Source organism: Aethalodelphis obliquidens, unplaced genomic scaffold (genome assembly GCF_003676395.1).
Source record: "Aethalodelphis obliquidens isolate GAN/ISIS:26980383/991018 unplaced genomic scaffold, ASM367639v1 scaffold27, whole genome shotgun sequence".
NCBI lineage: Eukaryota > Metazoa > Chordata > Mammalia > Artiodactyla > Delphinidae > Aethalodelphis > Aethalodelphis obliquidens.
In genome coordinates this window covers 20077447-20095203 of record NW_020837971.1, presented here as the reverse complement: position 1 = coordinate 20095203, position 17757 = coordinate 20077447, and positions in this window count along the sequence as shown.

Sequence of the window (17757 nt, the reverse complement as noted above, 5' to 3'; positions counted from 1 at the left end):
AACCAGGAAGAAATAGAAAATATAAACAGACAAATCACAAGCACTGAAATTGAGACTGTGATTAAAAATCTTCCAACAAACAAAAGCCTAGGACCAGATGGCTTCACAGGCAAATTCTATCAAACATTTAGAGAAGAGCTAACACCTATCCTCAAATTCTTCCAAAATATACCAGAAGGAGGAACACTACCAAACACATTCTACACGGTCACCATCACCCTGACACCAAAACACCAGACAAAGGTGTCACAAAGAAAGAAAACTACAGGCCAATATCACTGATGAACATAGATGCAAGAATCCTCAATAAAATACTAGCAAACAGGATCCAACAGCACATAAAAAGGATCATACACCATGATCAAGTGCAGTTTATCTCAGGAATGCAAGGATTCTTCAATATATGCAAAACAATCAATGTGATACACCATATTAACAAAATGAAGGATAAAAACCATATGATCATCTCATTAGATGCAGGAAAAGCTTTAGACAAAATTCAACACACATTTATGATAAAAACCCTCCAGAAAGTAGGCACAGAGGGAACTTATATCAACATAATAAAGGCCATATATGAGAAACCCACAGCCAAGATCATTCTCAATGGTGAAAAACTAAAACCATTTCCACTAAGATCAGTAACAAGACAAGGTTGCCCACTCTCACCGCTATTATTCAACATAATTTTGGAAGTTTAACTACAGCAATCAGAAAAGAAAAAGAAATAAAAGGAATCCATATCAGAAAAGAAGAAATAAACCTGTCTCTGTTTGCAGATGACATGATACTATACATAGAGAATCCCAAAGATACTACCAGAAAACTACTAGAGTTAATCAATGAATTTGTTAAAGTAGCAGGACACAAAGTTAAAGCACAGAAATTTCTTGCATTCCTATACACTAATGATGAAAAATCTAGAAAAGAAATGAAGGAAACACTTCCATTTACCATTGCAACAAAAAGAATAAAATACCCGAGAATAAACCTACCTAAGGAGACAGAAGACCTGTATGCAGAAAACTATAAGACACTGATGAAAGAAATTAAAGATGATACAAACAGATGGACAGATATACCATGTTCTTGGATTGGAGGAATCAACATTGTGAAAATGACTATAGTACCCAAAGCACTGTCCAGATTCAATTCAATCCCTATCAAATTAACAATGACATTTTTCGCAGAACCAGAACAAAATATGTCACAATTTTTATGGAAACACCAAAGACCTTGAATAGCCAAAGAAATCTTGAGAAAGAAAAATGGAGCTGGAGGAATCAGGCTCCCAGACTTCAGACTATGCTGCAGAGCTACAGCAATCAAGACAGTATGGTCCTGGCACAAAAACAGAAATACAGATCAATGGAACAGGATAGAAAGCTCAGAGATAAACCCAGGCACATATGATCACCTTATTTTTGATAAAGGTGGCAAGAATATACAATGGAGAAAAGACAGCCTCTTCAATAAGTGGTACTGGGAAAACTGGACAGCTACATGTAAAAGAATGAGATTAGAACATTCCTGAACACCATACACAAAAATAAACTCTAAATGGATTAAAGACCAAAATGTAAGGCCAGACACTAGAAAGCTCTTAGAGAAAAATATAGGCAGAGCACTCTATGACAAAATTCACAGCAACATCCATTTTGACCAATCTCCTAGAGAAATGGAAATTAAAACAAAAGCAAATGGGACCTAATGAAACTTAAAAGCATTTGCACAGCAAAGGAAACCATAAACAACATGGAAAGACAAGCCTTAGAATGCGAGAAAATATTTTCTAATGAAGCAACTAACAAATGATTAATCTCCAAAATTTACAAGCAGCTCATGCAGCTCAATATCAAAAGAACAAACAGCTCAATCCAAAAATGGGCAGAAGACCTAAATAGACATTTCTCCAAAGAATATATACAGATTGCCCACAAACACATGAAAGAATGTGCAACATCATTAATCATTAGAGAAATGCAAATCAAAACTACAATGAGATATCATCTCACACAGGTCAGAATGGCCATCATCAAAAATCTACAAGCAATAAAGGCTGGAGAGGGTGTGAAGAAAAGTCAATCCTCTTGCACTGTTTGTGGGAATGTAAATTGATACAGCCACTATGGAGAACAGTATGGAGGTTCCTTAAAAAACTAAAAATAGAACTATCATATGACCCAGCAATCCCGCTACTGGGCATATACCATGAGAAAACCATAATTCAAAAAGAGTCATGTACTACAATGTTCATTGCAGCTCTATTTACAACATCCAGGACATGGAAGCAACCTAAGTGTCCATCAACAGATGAATGGATAAAGAAGATGTGGTACATATATACAATGGAATATTACTCAGCCATAAAAAGAAACAAAATTGAGTTATTTGTAGTGAGGTGGATGGACCTAGAGTCTGTCACACAGAGTGAAGTCAGAAAGAGAGAAACAAGTATCATATGCTAACACATATATATGGAATGTATTGAGGATACTGGGAGGCAGAAGTGTAAACTGGGACAAAGTGAGAGAGTGGCATGGACATATATACACTACCAAATGTAAAATAGATAGCTAGTGGGAAGCAGACCTATAACACAGGGAGATCAGCTCGGTGCTTTATGACCACCTAGAGGGGTGGGATAGGGAGAGTGTGAGGGAGGGAGATGCAAGAGGGAAGAGATATGAGGACATATGTATATGTATAGCTAATTTACTTTGTTATAAAGCAGAAACTAACACACCATTGTAAAGCAATTATACTCCAATAAAGATGTTAAAAAAATGTTGTGGCTCATATATACCGTGGAATATTACTCTGCCATAAAAAGAAGTAAATTTGAGTTATTTGTATTGAGGTGGATGGACCTAGAGTCTGTCATCCAAAGTGAAGTAAGTCAGAAAGAGGAAAACAAATACCATATGCTAACACATGTATATATGGAATACAAAAATTTTAAAAAATTGGTTCTGAAGAACCTAGGGGCAGGACAGGAATAAAGACAGACATAGAGAATGGGCTTGAGGACCCTGGCAGGGGGAAAGGTAAGATGGGACAAAGTGAGAGAGTGTCATGAACATATATACACTATCAAATGTAAAATAGATAGCTAGTGGGAAGCAGCCACATACCACAGGGAGATCAGCTCGGTGCTTTGTGACCACCTAGAGGAGTGGGATAGGGAGTGTGGGAGGGAGATGCAAGAGTGAGGAGATATGGGGATATATGTATATGTACAGCTGATTCACTTTGTTATATAGGAGAAACTAACACGTCATTGTAAAGAAATTATACTCCAATAAATATGCTAAAAAAATAGGCAAAATCAAGTCTGCCAGAAATAGATGAAAGAATATTTAAATTCATTATCCCCATGTCAAATTGAATTATTATGTAGTCATTACTTCAGTTATGGATGATAAAGTAGAAATTAAATGGAGACAGAGGAGTTCTTCTTAAATTATTGAGTCATGAATTCTTGCATAGAATGAAAGAGATCTAGCTTCAGAAAAGATATTGTGTTAACATAATTTTGCACATGGTATTTATGGGACTGAGAAACCACCTAAAGTTCCAGTTAAGGAAATTCTCCTGAATTGGCTATAAATAATGTATACTTAAAATTTTGAAAAAAAAAAACATATATATTAAGGTCAAATTTTGCATCAACTTTTCTCATAAAACTTATCATAGATTTCAATTTATATTAATATTTAGGTTTATATTTTGGTAAGCTTTATATTTTGGTAAGACATGTTTTATCTGTTTAACTCATAATAGTATAAAAAATCTAAGGTATTTATACTTTCTTATTTTGTTTTTTTTTTAAATCAACTTTGAATTTTCTACAAAAAGTCTTACAAGCAAGGACCAACACAGCAAAAGCATCCACAGCATCTAGGTGACAGTTTTAAATGGCATTTCCACTAAAATTCAGTAGGGTTCTGTAGGAAAATGTCCAAGTCCATGTCTGGTGCAGGAAATGTGCCCAACCAGCCTACATGATCTGAAGACAGAAGGCAAGGAATCTTTCAGTGACACCAAAAGGAAACAATAGCTAACTGGATGAGGCTCCCAGTGACCAAAACCAGAATGCCAGACCAATGAAAATAGCTGTGATGCACAACACTTCCTAGATTTGTTTAAAATTTTAATTTATAATGATCTAAAAATATGCATGTGTGCATGCATATTGCATGTTAGTGGACTAACATTCATTTCCACTTGCTTACACCTTAATTTTTCCCATTTGAAGGATTTTTGCTAATCAATTCATTACCTATATAAAGGAAAACAAGTATATATCATTTATCTTTGTTTTCCTTTTCAAATTTTATATCATAGTAACCAAAATGCTTGAGGAGGAGATGTGGGTAACCAAATAATTGATGAAGACATGTGTCTTCTATAAATTATTTTAGTTTATAAATTAAGAATTAATGAAGCAATTAGAATATCTCCATTTGCAACTTCTATTGAACTAATGGATTTAGTCAGTGGTCTGCAATGAATAATTACATATACATAAGGGAGACAACCAATCATTGACTGTCTCCTTTGGAAATGGAGAGAATACCAACTATAAAATTTTCTTGTGAAAACACTGAACTTGAATCTGATTAAGATGCTAGATCCAATCATGAATGTAAACGACTACAGGGGAGAGAGGAACATAAGAATTGGCACCACAGTGATGCAGTTGGTAAAATCCAGGCTGTAATAAAAGCTAGAGGTAGAAAATACTCGGGTTCCTTACAAAATAATTTGAAAAAAAGACATCATCATGCGTATTACAAAAAGATCGAGTATGTATCAACCAATTTCAGTATGTAGACCTTATTTTAATAGGTTCTTGATTCAAACTATAAAAACAAATATAAAATAAACAAAAATTGCCAATAGATATTTTAACTGTACTTTGTCCAAGCAATGTCTTTCATTTCTCAAGAAAATGAAAAACTTAAAATGTCTAGATTTATAATTTTTTTTTTTTTTTTTTGGCGGTACGCGGGCCTCTCACCGTTGTGGCCTCTCCCATTGCGGAGCACAGATTCCGGACGCGCAGGCTCAGCGGCCATGGCTCACAGGCCCAGCCGCTCCGCGGCATGTGGGATCTTCCCAGACCAGGGCACAAACCTGCGTCCCCTGCATCGGCAGGAGGACTCTCAACCACTGTGCCACCAGGGAAGCCCCTAGATTTATAATTTTACTAACTGTGAAATATAATACAAAATTGATGAAAATGAAAACAAATCATGTATGCATTTGTGAAGAAGTAGTTATATAAATTAAGTTTTATAAAGCTGATGAACATTTTTTTCTTATTAAAGTGTTGGCTCTTCAAGGCCATTTAATTTTTTTTTTTTTTTTTCTGTTTTACAGAAGAAACACCTGGAGCTTAGATAGGTTGACTTGCCAGCCAGAGCCACAGAGGTGGTCAGGAGCAGGTTGGATTTTAAATCGAATTTACTGAATCCAGAATATTTCAATAATATATTTATGATAAACCAGGGAAATAAATAATATGCAAAACTAGATACTAGAAGAACTAATTTTTGCACATTCAATTGTGTCTATCTAAATACTTATGTAATTAAAATGGTTTCAAACTAGTGAATTATATATCAAAAAAGAATGAAAAGATATGATAGCTTTTAGATAATTAAATGAGAATTTTAATCTGAGTCTATTCCTATCATACCCTTGCATGGAAACTGAATCTTGAAATTAATATTTGTTCTTTTTAAAATAAAATTATATATATTTATGGTACAAAACATGATATTTTAATATACTGAAACATAGTGAAATGATTACTACGGTCAAGCTAATTCACATATCACCTATTCACATAAATACCATTTTTCGTGTGTGTGGTGAGAGCATCTGATACCTATTCTTTTAGCAAATTTCCAGTAACATTAACAACATTCATTGTGCTATACATTCTATCTCTAGATTTATTCATCATTCATGACTGTGACTTTGTATCCTTTGGCCAACATCTTCCCAGTTCCCCCACCTCCTTCTTCCTAGTAGTCACCATTCTAATCCCCTTCTATGCATTCAAATTCTTTAGACTCCACTTGTGAGATAAGCAGTATATTTATTTCTGTGACTGGCTTATGTCACTTATCTTAATGACCTCCATGCTGATATCCTTTGTTAAGGCTGAATTGTATTCTGTTATATGTATATGCATTTATCCATTCAACAATCAGCAGACATTTAGGTTGTTTTCATATCTTGGCTATTGTGAATAATGCTGCAATGAACATAAGAGCACGGATATCTCTTCAAGCTACTGCTTTTATTTCCTTTGTGTATATACACAGAAGAAGGACTGTTAGATCATATGATAGTTCTATTTTTAATTTTAGAGGAACTTCCATACAGTTCTCCATAATGCCTGCACCAATTTGCATCCCCACCAACAGTGCACATGGGTTCCCTTTTTTCCACCTCCTTGCCAACACTTGTTATCTTTTATATTTTTGATAACAGCCATCCTAGGAGGTGTGAGGTGACATCTTATTGTGATTTTGATTTACATTAGGGCCTTTAAGACATCTCATCTCCATGTGTGCAATGCCACCTGACTGCACAGGAACCGATGATCATGCCATTGACATATGCAACAAGAGTACTGGAGTCTTTGCTTAAAGTAAACATTTGACAATGTCTTCTTAACGTTAGATGTTTATCTGGTATTTATAGTATGCATGAAAGAGTATAGAGACAGTATTTCCTTGGATATTATAAATAATCATATTTGGATCTTTTGATTTTCAAATAACATTTCTATATGAGATATAATCATTTACATCTTGCACTGTACACAACCAAGAGAGACACATGATAAGGATTTCCCCCTCCCTGATTTTGTAGAGCCTTTACCTTGAAAAATTTGGCCTTTAATTAATCTCTTAAAACTCTGTAAACAGAGTGGTGCTCTTTTAGCCCCGGGCCACGGATAGCTACTTGTCTGAGGCCTGTTAGGAACAAAGCCACACAGCAGAAGGTGAGTGGCAGGCAAGCTAGTGAAGCTTCACCTGCTGTTCCCCATCGCTGGCATTACCGCCTGAACCAATGCTCACATTACTGCCTGAACCAACCCCCATCACGTGCATTACCGCCTGAACAATTCCCCCCTCCCCCGTCCGTGGAAAAATTGTCTTCCACGAAACCAGTCCCTGGTGCCAAAAATTTGGGAAACACTGCACTAAGGGATTGAAATATAATTTCACTTGATTATAGAAACTATCCTTAATCTTGGTTTTAAATATAATTATTCCATGAGCTCCCCTTTGCTTCTTGACTCTTGCTGTTTTATTCTTCACTTGATTGTTTTTACTTATGTTACATATTTACTGTTTCTCAAATCACGTTGGTTCATTTGAGAAGTCTATATCGCAGTTTTAAAATTCTATTTCTAAGTAGTATTAAGATAGCTAAGGTGGTAAATTACACATACTAGGTTTAAAATAATACCTTGTTTTATTATTTTGGAAGACAGAATATGTCCTATGGCCAAGTATCACTTTAAATATTATACAGATTTCATACAAAATATAAATATCAAGACTTTAATAGTTAAAAAAAATACCTGGAGTTCTGAATATTCACAATACTTAGAATTTGAATTTATAGTCATACTCTTTTAAAAAACATAAATAAACATAGCTTTCACTTCTTCCCTCACTTCTTGTATTGATTTATCTGTGATGGGCATAAGTGTATATGTGCACACACAGCACACACACAGGCACACACACTGCCTCATTTGCATGTAGAAAATGATGTGTTTCATTTATTCAAACAAGTCTTGCAACCTGAATGGAGTACTGTAAAGGATAAGGGGATGATAAGGGATATAAATACCCAAGTTCATGCTACTTTCTGCATTGTAGTTCCCCGAGGCATTGTGGTCTGCAGGAAACACAGACATGCACACATGCATGGAATTCCATGCAGTCAGGCACAACATCTTCAAGCCTGACTCTGCTGAGTATGTTAACTTCCAAAATCCTATTTTTCTCATTTGTAAAATAGAAGGGATAACATGGGATTTTTGTGAGGACTCAAGTTTGCAACATACATGGAAAAGTCTATAGGAGGCCTTCCACACTGTGGGAGCTGAGTAAATGTTATTTGTTGTATTTTTTAATCTCTTTTTTAGTGTGACTTTAATTGTGTATGTATGTGTGCATGTATTGTTTAACTGTGTATTTGTTTGTATTGTATGAGGCTTCTTTTTTCTTGAAAATCACTCCTTCTCTATAGTTTAGTAATGGGAAGATACATTATATGTAGTTGAATGGTTTAGTCTCCACCTAGAGAGAGGGAAAACCTTTTAAAGTGACATCAAGTCCTTGTGCTAAGAAAGAAGCACATGAGGGTTTTGCCTATAGAGGGTGAAGAATGGGGGCTGTTGGCTGGCTTCATCTGGACCTGGCCTGAGAGGTACTCTGCCACAAAGAAGTGTCAGGTAAGACTTCCACCCAGAGCAACCTGGCCAAGATGCTGTGGGAATGCCCAGGAACTTCATAGGAGTGATGTGCCTGTCGACTGCACACCATCTGCTCCCCAAACCCTTTCCCATTGCGTTTCAATTACCCGTGAGAGGAGCAATGCCCCGGGCATGAACCTACACCTGCCCTTCAATGGTTGTTCTAAAAACTCCCCAGGACACTTGAACACATGAGCCCTCCATGTTCAGGGACCATGAAGAGAAGGCACCCAATCATAGCATGGGGGCAAATTAGGCATGGAAAAATCTTCTTAAGCTGGGTTAGTGAGAAGACAATACAAGAATTGCACCAATCAGTCCAATAAATATCAACCATATGCAAGGTTAATATTAATAATTATTTATTTGTAATCTATGCGTTGTAAGGAGTGACCACAGTATCATTCATTTTCTCCCCATATAAATATACATTTGACTTAAGCTTTCAAGATAAATAATTATTTCATTTACATTTTATTATGAAAAATTTAAATGTAAATAATATTATTTATATATATTTTATATATATATATATATATATATATATATATATATGATAGAAAGCTCTTCTATTTCCTTTTTGTTCCTATAGACTGGTCATCATATCCATGTGAATCCTTTCATTGCCAAAGATGAAAATATATATACATGTGTGTGTTTATGAGTGTGTGCATACTAATTCTGCAATCTCTGTTGCTGTGGTTTTGCTTCTTTGCTTACATGATAATTTACAATAAAGTTCTGCTATCTCAGCAGGAATGTTCTGCTTTGATGGCTCTTGGGGACTTAAAAAATTTCATGTTATTTATCCTATAACTTCTTCTGAAGATACTATTTCCTTTAATTTTGTTTATAAACTCACATGTACCTACCTCGATTTTAAGACATCAGTCACAGAGAAGTTTTATAACATAATTCAATTTAAATAGTTCTTTTTAAAAATTCTAAACTTGTCTAAAACTCATAGTTTTGAACTGTTTTATAACTCTCCACTGCTTACAGCCTAATATGGAATATTTCCAGGGGAGGGTAAACCACAATTACCTTCTCTGTTTCAATTTTCTGTTCTTGTCAGTTACCTCTTCTTGGCTAGAGTGGAAATTCATACACATCAGAGTTGGTTCATTTGTATTCTTGTTTCCAAACATCAAATAAAGTCATCCATAAATTAATTTTATGAGCAATTAAGCTCTTCCAAGTCAGTACTTTCTAAATTGATTTCTTTTTTACAATCAAGACACAGTTTAGCTCCATTTGACAGCATTAATCACTGCACTCAAAGAGTTTGCCATTTTCTTTTTGGTTTCCCCTTTCTTTCATCATATTTTTTTATAAAAATAAAATTGGTGACAGAGAGAGAGAAGCCTTTGGAAGCGCTGGTGAAGGAGAGGGCTGATGCCAGGGCTAGAGGAAATGAGTTGTTCAGGCAAAGGGACCATGGCCATGACAGTAGGGACACTGCTTTGTCCCCTCAGGGCCCAGCTCACTTAAGGACTGGTGGTGAGTACCCTCACATCAGCTGGTGGCACAGCCAGATACTGGACATATGGTCAGCATGTTTTAAGAATGTGAGTAAATATGACTTTAGGGTAAAGATTTGGCCTCTCTATATGTCTCCTTATGGTCATTTGGAAGAAATCCTCACAGAAGATAAACAGCTTTAATCTAAGTGCTTCCAAACAATGCTAGAAGAAAAGAAGTGTGAGCGGATGGGTTCCATCAAACTGTGTGCCTGTTTTAGTAAATGTAACCATGACTGATCCAAGCAAAAGCAGAAAGATAAGCATTACTTCAAAAGGTTGCTGTGGAGATGATGAGGGGCTAGCAGAGGGCCTGCTGCACAGTGAGCCTCCAATGCTGGGGAGGAATCATGTTCATGACCATGATTATATGGCTGCCTGTATCAAGAGTTTACCCACAGTAGCCTTGTCTCAGGTTTTACTTCCATTCTTGTTTCATTGTATCCCTGCTTCTTACTTCTCTCCTTTCTAAGAAATTTGTGTGGTCAAGATTAATAAAACTTTCTCCTGATCCCCAGGGAGGGAAGATGGGAACATCCAAGGAGTAGGTCAGCTGTTGGAATTCTATGTCCCCACATAGGGTTCCCCGTGGTCACCAACTAAAATCAGGCAAATATGTGGAGCCAACACTAGAGTATGTCAAAAGCTTAGATCAATTTACTGAAGAAGGCAAAGATGAAATTCATTGTCAAAACAGAGCTTCAGTGACATATAATGATGCTGAGAAACGAACAAATCAGATACATGAAAAGAAAAAAAAAAGAAAGAAAAACAGCACTTAAGGATGAGTGCCCAGATGTCACTGATGAGAAAGCATTAATAGTGTGAGAGAGAGCTTGTGAAAGTCAGTAGACAAGGATGGTGGCAATGAGAGAGGAGACCCATGCACTGCCTCCAGCTTGCTCTTATGTTCATGCTGGGCCATGATATTTGGCATGGGGCACAAAGCACTCCATTTTCTCCTGCTCTTTTTCCTAGATTGGGTGAGGCTAGAAACTCTCCAGCTTCTAGCCTTCTAGACTACATTGTCCAACTCAGTAGGCACTAGCCACATATGGTCCATGAACATTTAAAATGTCAGGAGTCTAAATAAAGATGTGCTATGCATATAGCATACACACGATAGTTTCAAGACTTAGTGTTACCGAGTCCAATCTCTTTCTGCTCGCTACATGACAGGCCAATAAATTGGGAGACAAGTAGTTGGGAGAAGGGATGACGACTTTATTCCGAAAACCAGTGGACCGAGAAGATGGTGGACTAGTGTCCTAAGGAATCATCTTACCCCAGTCATAAACCAGACTTTTTTCACACTAAAAGGGGAGAGGCTGTGGCTCGTTGTTACAAACTTCTTGGTGTTGAATCCTTTGTTATTGAAGCTGTCCACATAGGTCAGGTCATGATACTCCTGCAAACCTCCAACAAGACCAATGTTATTCTCTGTTCTACAACTTCTTCTCTCTATAGGAAGGGAAAAGCGTTATACCTTTAAAGGTCAGAGCCTTGAGAATGGGCTATCCTGTATATTTCAGGCTATGGGCAACATTCTTAACTCAAAGCAGAAATAATAGAATACAAGGGTTAAAGTAAAATAAACATATCTAATATGGGGTCAGATTGGTTCTTAGCTATTACATTAGCACACAGAAAAAGAATGTGCAATATCTCATTAACCATTTTTAATATTATTTACATGTTGAAATGATAATATTGTGGATGCTTTGTGCTGAATAAAATATATTATTGAAATTAGTTTCACCTGTTTCTCTTCACTTTTCAAATGTGCCTACTCTAGACAAACTTTTATTTCTGACTAGCATTATTTTTCTGTTGTGTAGAACTGCTCTGGAGACCTGGCTATACTCTAGCAGGTTCTTACACAACCACTCTCCTCACCCAGACTCTCTAATGTTCACAGAGTATTAGGGTTGACTATGGTGACATCAGGGGAGCAGTATTTGTCTTAAGACATTCCTGCTCAGGTGCTCTAGGTCTGGTGTTCAGGTAATCCCTTGGGATGTGGTCTTCAGGGTGTGATACAGGTTAGACTGGAAAACCCATGTATAGAAAAAAAGACATTTCACTGAGGTGAAATGGGCCATACATTTTCCATTCTAAAATTTTATTCATTAGCCCAGGTGCAGCTTTTTCACAAATTTAGATTTAACCCTCAAAGCAGTGCTATGAGTTTGATACTATCACTTTCATTTTACATACGACAAGACTTGCCCTACCAGGAGCTCAGTACCTTGTCTTGCTCAAAGTTCCAATTTAAGAAGCGGAGCTGGGATTTGAATAGAGTTCTGTCCTGACCTCAGTGCCGCAGGTCTCTGCAGGTGCTTACTTCACTGGCTCGGGAGTACAAAAGAACAGTATCCACAAAGTGAATAAACTGCTATTTCTCCTTGAAAGGATTGCAAAAGGACTCCATAGGTCTCCAAATCCATATGTGTCTTAATCTAGATTTCAAACTATCTCCTGATACTAACTTTGTTCAGTATGTACTATTAAATGAAAGGATCAGAATGTCTGGAGAGCTTCTGGTCTTAAAGAAAAAAATTTATCCAAGTAAATTTCAATACGTAAACTTGTTTTGAATAAACATTCAGTGAACTGTCTAAGCAAATTGTGATGGCAATAGTCCTTCAGCAAACATTAAGTGATTTCTGTATTAAGTAGTAAAGAAACAAAGAAGATTAAGAAACAGTTTTTGTTCTCTCAAAATGAACAGATTGTGGAAGAAGGAGAGGTGACTGTAATGGATTTTGGTAAATATCATGGTATGTATGAATTTGAAAAGTCACAAAAAGCAGAAGCATTGACATCTACTGAGGAGGATAGAAAATGCATCTTGGAAGAGCATTCGCTTTGGGACTTGAAAGAAGAAAGAGTACCTGTAACAAGACACAGAGATGTGAAACTGCAATGTACAATCAGAAACAATAGAGGTTGATAATACCTTTTATCCTACCAATGAATCTGGAGGGAAGTACGGGCTGGTATTAGAAGAGTCTCAAAAAAGTATGGAAGGGAGAGGGTGATGACACAGTGGACCAATGGATTGTGAGCAACTTAGGGTCTCTGAACAACTGGGTTGTGGGCTTTTCTTTGTTCACACTCAGCTGCTAAATTATAACAGCAAAAAGGCAGTGGGTGGTCAATACTGTGATGAAAATTTATACTCTGAAAGCAAGATAAAGATGAGGAGGCCAGGTGTTTAAGATTTTTAGCAAAAAGGTGGTTTTCTTGACGTTCCAAGGAGTTAAAACTTGAAAAGAAGTTAAGAATAAACTAAAAAAATGGAGAATGGATATGGTCAAGGACCTGAGAAACTGTATGCCCTCATTGCACAAGTAGGGTGGGTAAAATGCAGGACAGATCGGGAAGAATGTGTGGATGGGTTTACAAATTGCTTATTGAAATTAATATTTTATTGATTTAGTGGTTTTAAATTTTCATCCTAAAACATCCATACGGTAACATTGTTAAGTAGTATAAACTTAAAATTCAAAATGTTACAAGGGTTGTATTTTTCCATAAACTTATGAGGGGCAAAATAACTTAAAAATACAAATAATAATTATCTGGCATTGTGATATATCTGTGCAAGAGTATAAAATGGCAATATAATTATTAGTTGATGACAATAGAATATCAAAGGTCAAATATATTCTTAAGGATGTGGTCCAGATTTCATATATATTCTAAGAAATGTCCTAAATGCTTCAGTTCCTTTCACCTTATTTCTCAAACTGCTCATATATAATAAAATAATCTATGCCTTTAAAAAAACAAAAAAGAAAATAAAGTCAGTACAGAAGGGTTTGTGCTAATACAAGGAAAATTCCACTTTGAAGGGGGTAGTTAAGGCAGCAGTGGTCCCTCTTTGCCAGCCTCCAGAGAGAAGGACCTAGAGTTTTCTAAGGCAGATTCCTGAAAATGATTTATCTCATACCAGCAGCAGGAGCAAAGCCCAGGTCCAGATCCAATTTCAAGAACAAAGCATTTCAAATAATTTTATCAGCCCCAGAACTCCAGTGATGCCCTAGTCCTCTTCCCAGTGCAAGGCTGTAATCACACAGTGAATTAGTAAGAGCAGGAGGGGTGGAGCATGGCTGCTGAGCTGCTTTGCGATTTGAACCACTGCCCACTCACGCTCTTCCTCTCAGCTCCCCTCACTTGCCCAGCTCAGCATCAGCCCCCATATTGAGAACTGAGACTTAAACGGCCATCTTGGTGCCCATGCCCCATCTCAACTTCCAGTTCTAAATGGTCTGCAAGAAAATATATACAATTATATAAATTCTACCTTTGGGCCGTGAGGAAAGTGCAGGTTAAGGATTATGACCATGCAAGTCAGCCAGAGAAAGACAAATATAACCTGATATGACTGATTTGTGGAATCTAAACAAATGATACAAATGAACTTATTTACAAAACAGAAACAGACTCACAGACACAGAAAACAAACTTATGGTTACCAAAGGGGAAAGGGGGTGGGGGAGAGATACTGGTGGACAGAGGGATAAGTTAGGAGTTTGGGATGAACAGATACACACTACTGTATATAAAGTAGATAAAAACAAGGGCCTACTGTATAGCACAGGGAACTATATTCAATAATTTGTAATAACCTATAAAGGAAAATTTTATATATATATATATACATATATATATGTAAATCACATTGCTGTACACCTGAAACTAACACAACATTGTAAATCTACTATTCTTCAGTTTTATATAAAAAAGAAGTTATGCCAGTGCAGTTCTGTTCACTAGGGAAGAGACCACGGGTTGAAGTGCTAAAAGTAAGGAATCCAGGAGAGCTGTGCACCCAGACACAACAGGAGCTTTGGTCTCATTCACAAATCCTTCCATCCTTGATATTTTCCAATCCAGTTAGCCATCTATTAACAATAGGGGGCATGGATTTAGAAGAGGAAGGAGGAGAAAATTAGATAACAAACAGCAGCAAAATACTTCATTGGCGTGATGGAGATTAGGGCTCAGACTGGGGCAGGGTTGCACATGGGTCCAAATGGAAACCAGGAAAACACTGAGGTGAGGGAACAATCTTTGAAGCACAGTCTCCAGGGAAAAGTTGAGCGCTGACTGTAGTATTATCATCAGTACCTGTAATTCAACAGATTTTAATCTATTTATTTTTTTACTTATTGAACATTTAAAATGACTGATCCTGCAAAACATTCTCTTTGTTTCACTGATTTATTCCTATAACTGATAACATGATATTACCAAATCAAAATATGTGCATAGTTATCCATCTGCATGAATATATTATGAATATGAAAACAAATGTGTGAGCCTCTGGCATGTATTAGATAACAAAAATCGAAGAACATTATTAAGTCATGTATTGACACATTTTGTTTGTTGACATAGTAATAAACCACATTTTAAACAGTGAGTACAATTAATTTTTGAGATCCATGTTAAAGTAAGGAAGAAAATCTTTTTCAAGAAGCATCTAAATTTTAAATATAATGGACTTTGCAGAGCAAAACCAGATATTATCACTGTCCCTAAAGTAAAATTTCATTTTATAAAAGAGTTGACTTTACAGAACAGGATAAAGTCGCAGTCGTTACAGTAAGCATTTTGACAAATCAATCAATATTTCAACTAAAATCAGTTTAAAGTTATATTAATAGCCACATTTTATAAAGCACTTAATGTAATGTCAGCTACAGCGTTAGGTGTTTTGAATACATTATGTCACTTATCATACCAGTTATATAAAAGAATATTATCCCCATTACAGAGATGAAGAAACAAGTTCTGGGATCTTATATGATGCAGCCCATGTCACTTGAGACCAGCAGAGTTGGAAACCTGCCAAGGTATCCTGATTCCAGAGCCCTTGCTGTGAACCTCCAAGCACTTCCCTGCCCACCCCTCCTGTCAAGGCTTTAGAATGTATACACATTATTGAATTAAGTAATGGATGTATTTTTTTTTAATTTTTTAAAATTTTTATTGCAGTATAGCTGATTTACAATGTTGTGTTAGTTTCAGGTGTACAGCAAAGTGAATCAGTTATAAATATACATATATCCACATACATATATCCACTCTTTTTAGATTCTTTTCCCATATAGGCCATTACAGAGTATTGAGTAGAGTTCCCTGTGCTATACATTAGATCTTTATTAGTTGTCTATTTTATATATAGTAATGTGTACATGTCAATCCCAGTCTTCCAATTTATCCCTCCCCTCCTCACCCCCTGGCAACCATAAGTTTGTTTTCTACATCTGTAACTCTATTTCTATTTTGTAGATAAGTTAATTTGTACCCTTTTTTAAGATTCTGCATATAAGCAATATCATATGATATTTGTCTTTCTCTGTCTGACTTACTTCACTCAGTATGGCAATCTCTAGGGCCATCCATGTTTCTGCAAATGGCATTATTTTGTTGTTTTTTTATGGCTGAGTGATATTCTACTGTATATATGTACCACATCTTCTTTATCCATTCTTTTGTTGATGGACATTTAGGTTGCTTCCATGTCTTGACTATTGCAAATAGTGCTGCAATGAATATTGGGGTGCATCTATTTCTTTGAATTATGGATTTCTCTAGATATATGCTCAGGAGTGGGATTGCTGGATCATATGGGAGCTCTATTTTTAGTTTTTTAAGGAACCTCCATACTGTTCTCATAGTGGCTGCACCAAGTTACATTCCTGCAAACAGTGGAGGAAGGTTCCCTTTCTTCCGCACCCTCCCCAGCATTCATTGTTTGTAGATTTTTTGATGATGGCCATTCTGACTGGTGTGCAGTGATACCTCATTGTAGTTTTGATTTGCATTTCTCTAATAATCAGTGATGTTTAGCATCTTTTCATGTTCTTCTTGGTCATCTGTATGTCTTCTTTGAAGAAATGTCTATTTAGATCTTCCACCCACTTTTTAAATTATTTTTTGTTTGTTTGTTTGTTTTTATATTGAGCTGCATGAGTTGTTTATGTATTTTGGAGATTAATCCCTTGTGTATTGCTTCATTTGCAAATATTTTCTTCCATTATGAGGGCTGTCTTTTCATTTTGTTTATGGTTTCCTTCGCTGTTCAAAAGCTTTTAAGTTTAATTAGCTCGCATTTGTTTATTTTTATTTTCATAACTCTAGGAGGTGGATCGGAAAAGATCTTGCTGCGATTTATGTCAAAGGGTGTTCTGCCTATGTTTTCCTCTAAGAGTTTTAGAGCAATGGATGTATTTTTTGCATTGATATTTCTTGGCAGAATTTTTAGTTCAACCTTTGTAACAAATAGAATCATAAGATGTTACAAACACTTACAAAGATACCCACACTCCTTCTCATGTGCATGCACGTGGAAAACCACACACAGTTCTCTCCTTTCCTCATCCAGCTCAAGTGATGATACACACATAGCTCACCAGAGGTGTGAGTTGGCCTGGTGAGAAATGAGAGGGCATTTTTATTATAAATACAGTGGAATTTCCCAGTATAATCTCTTTTCAAGTGTTTTTTTATGCTTTCTAGTGGTTTGCATAGGAGCCCCTCTTTCATAACAGATTTCATAACAGATCTAAGTTTGCTGGCCAGTTCTGAAGTTTTGAACTGTGGTCCATGTTGCTATCCAAGTATCCATGCAAATAAGGAATTGCTCTCTTCAGGTGATCAGAATTTGGAGCACACCTTTTTTTCTTTCTTTCCTTCTTTCTTTCTTTCTTT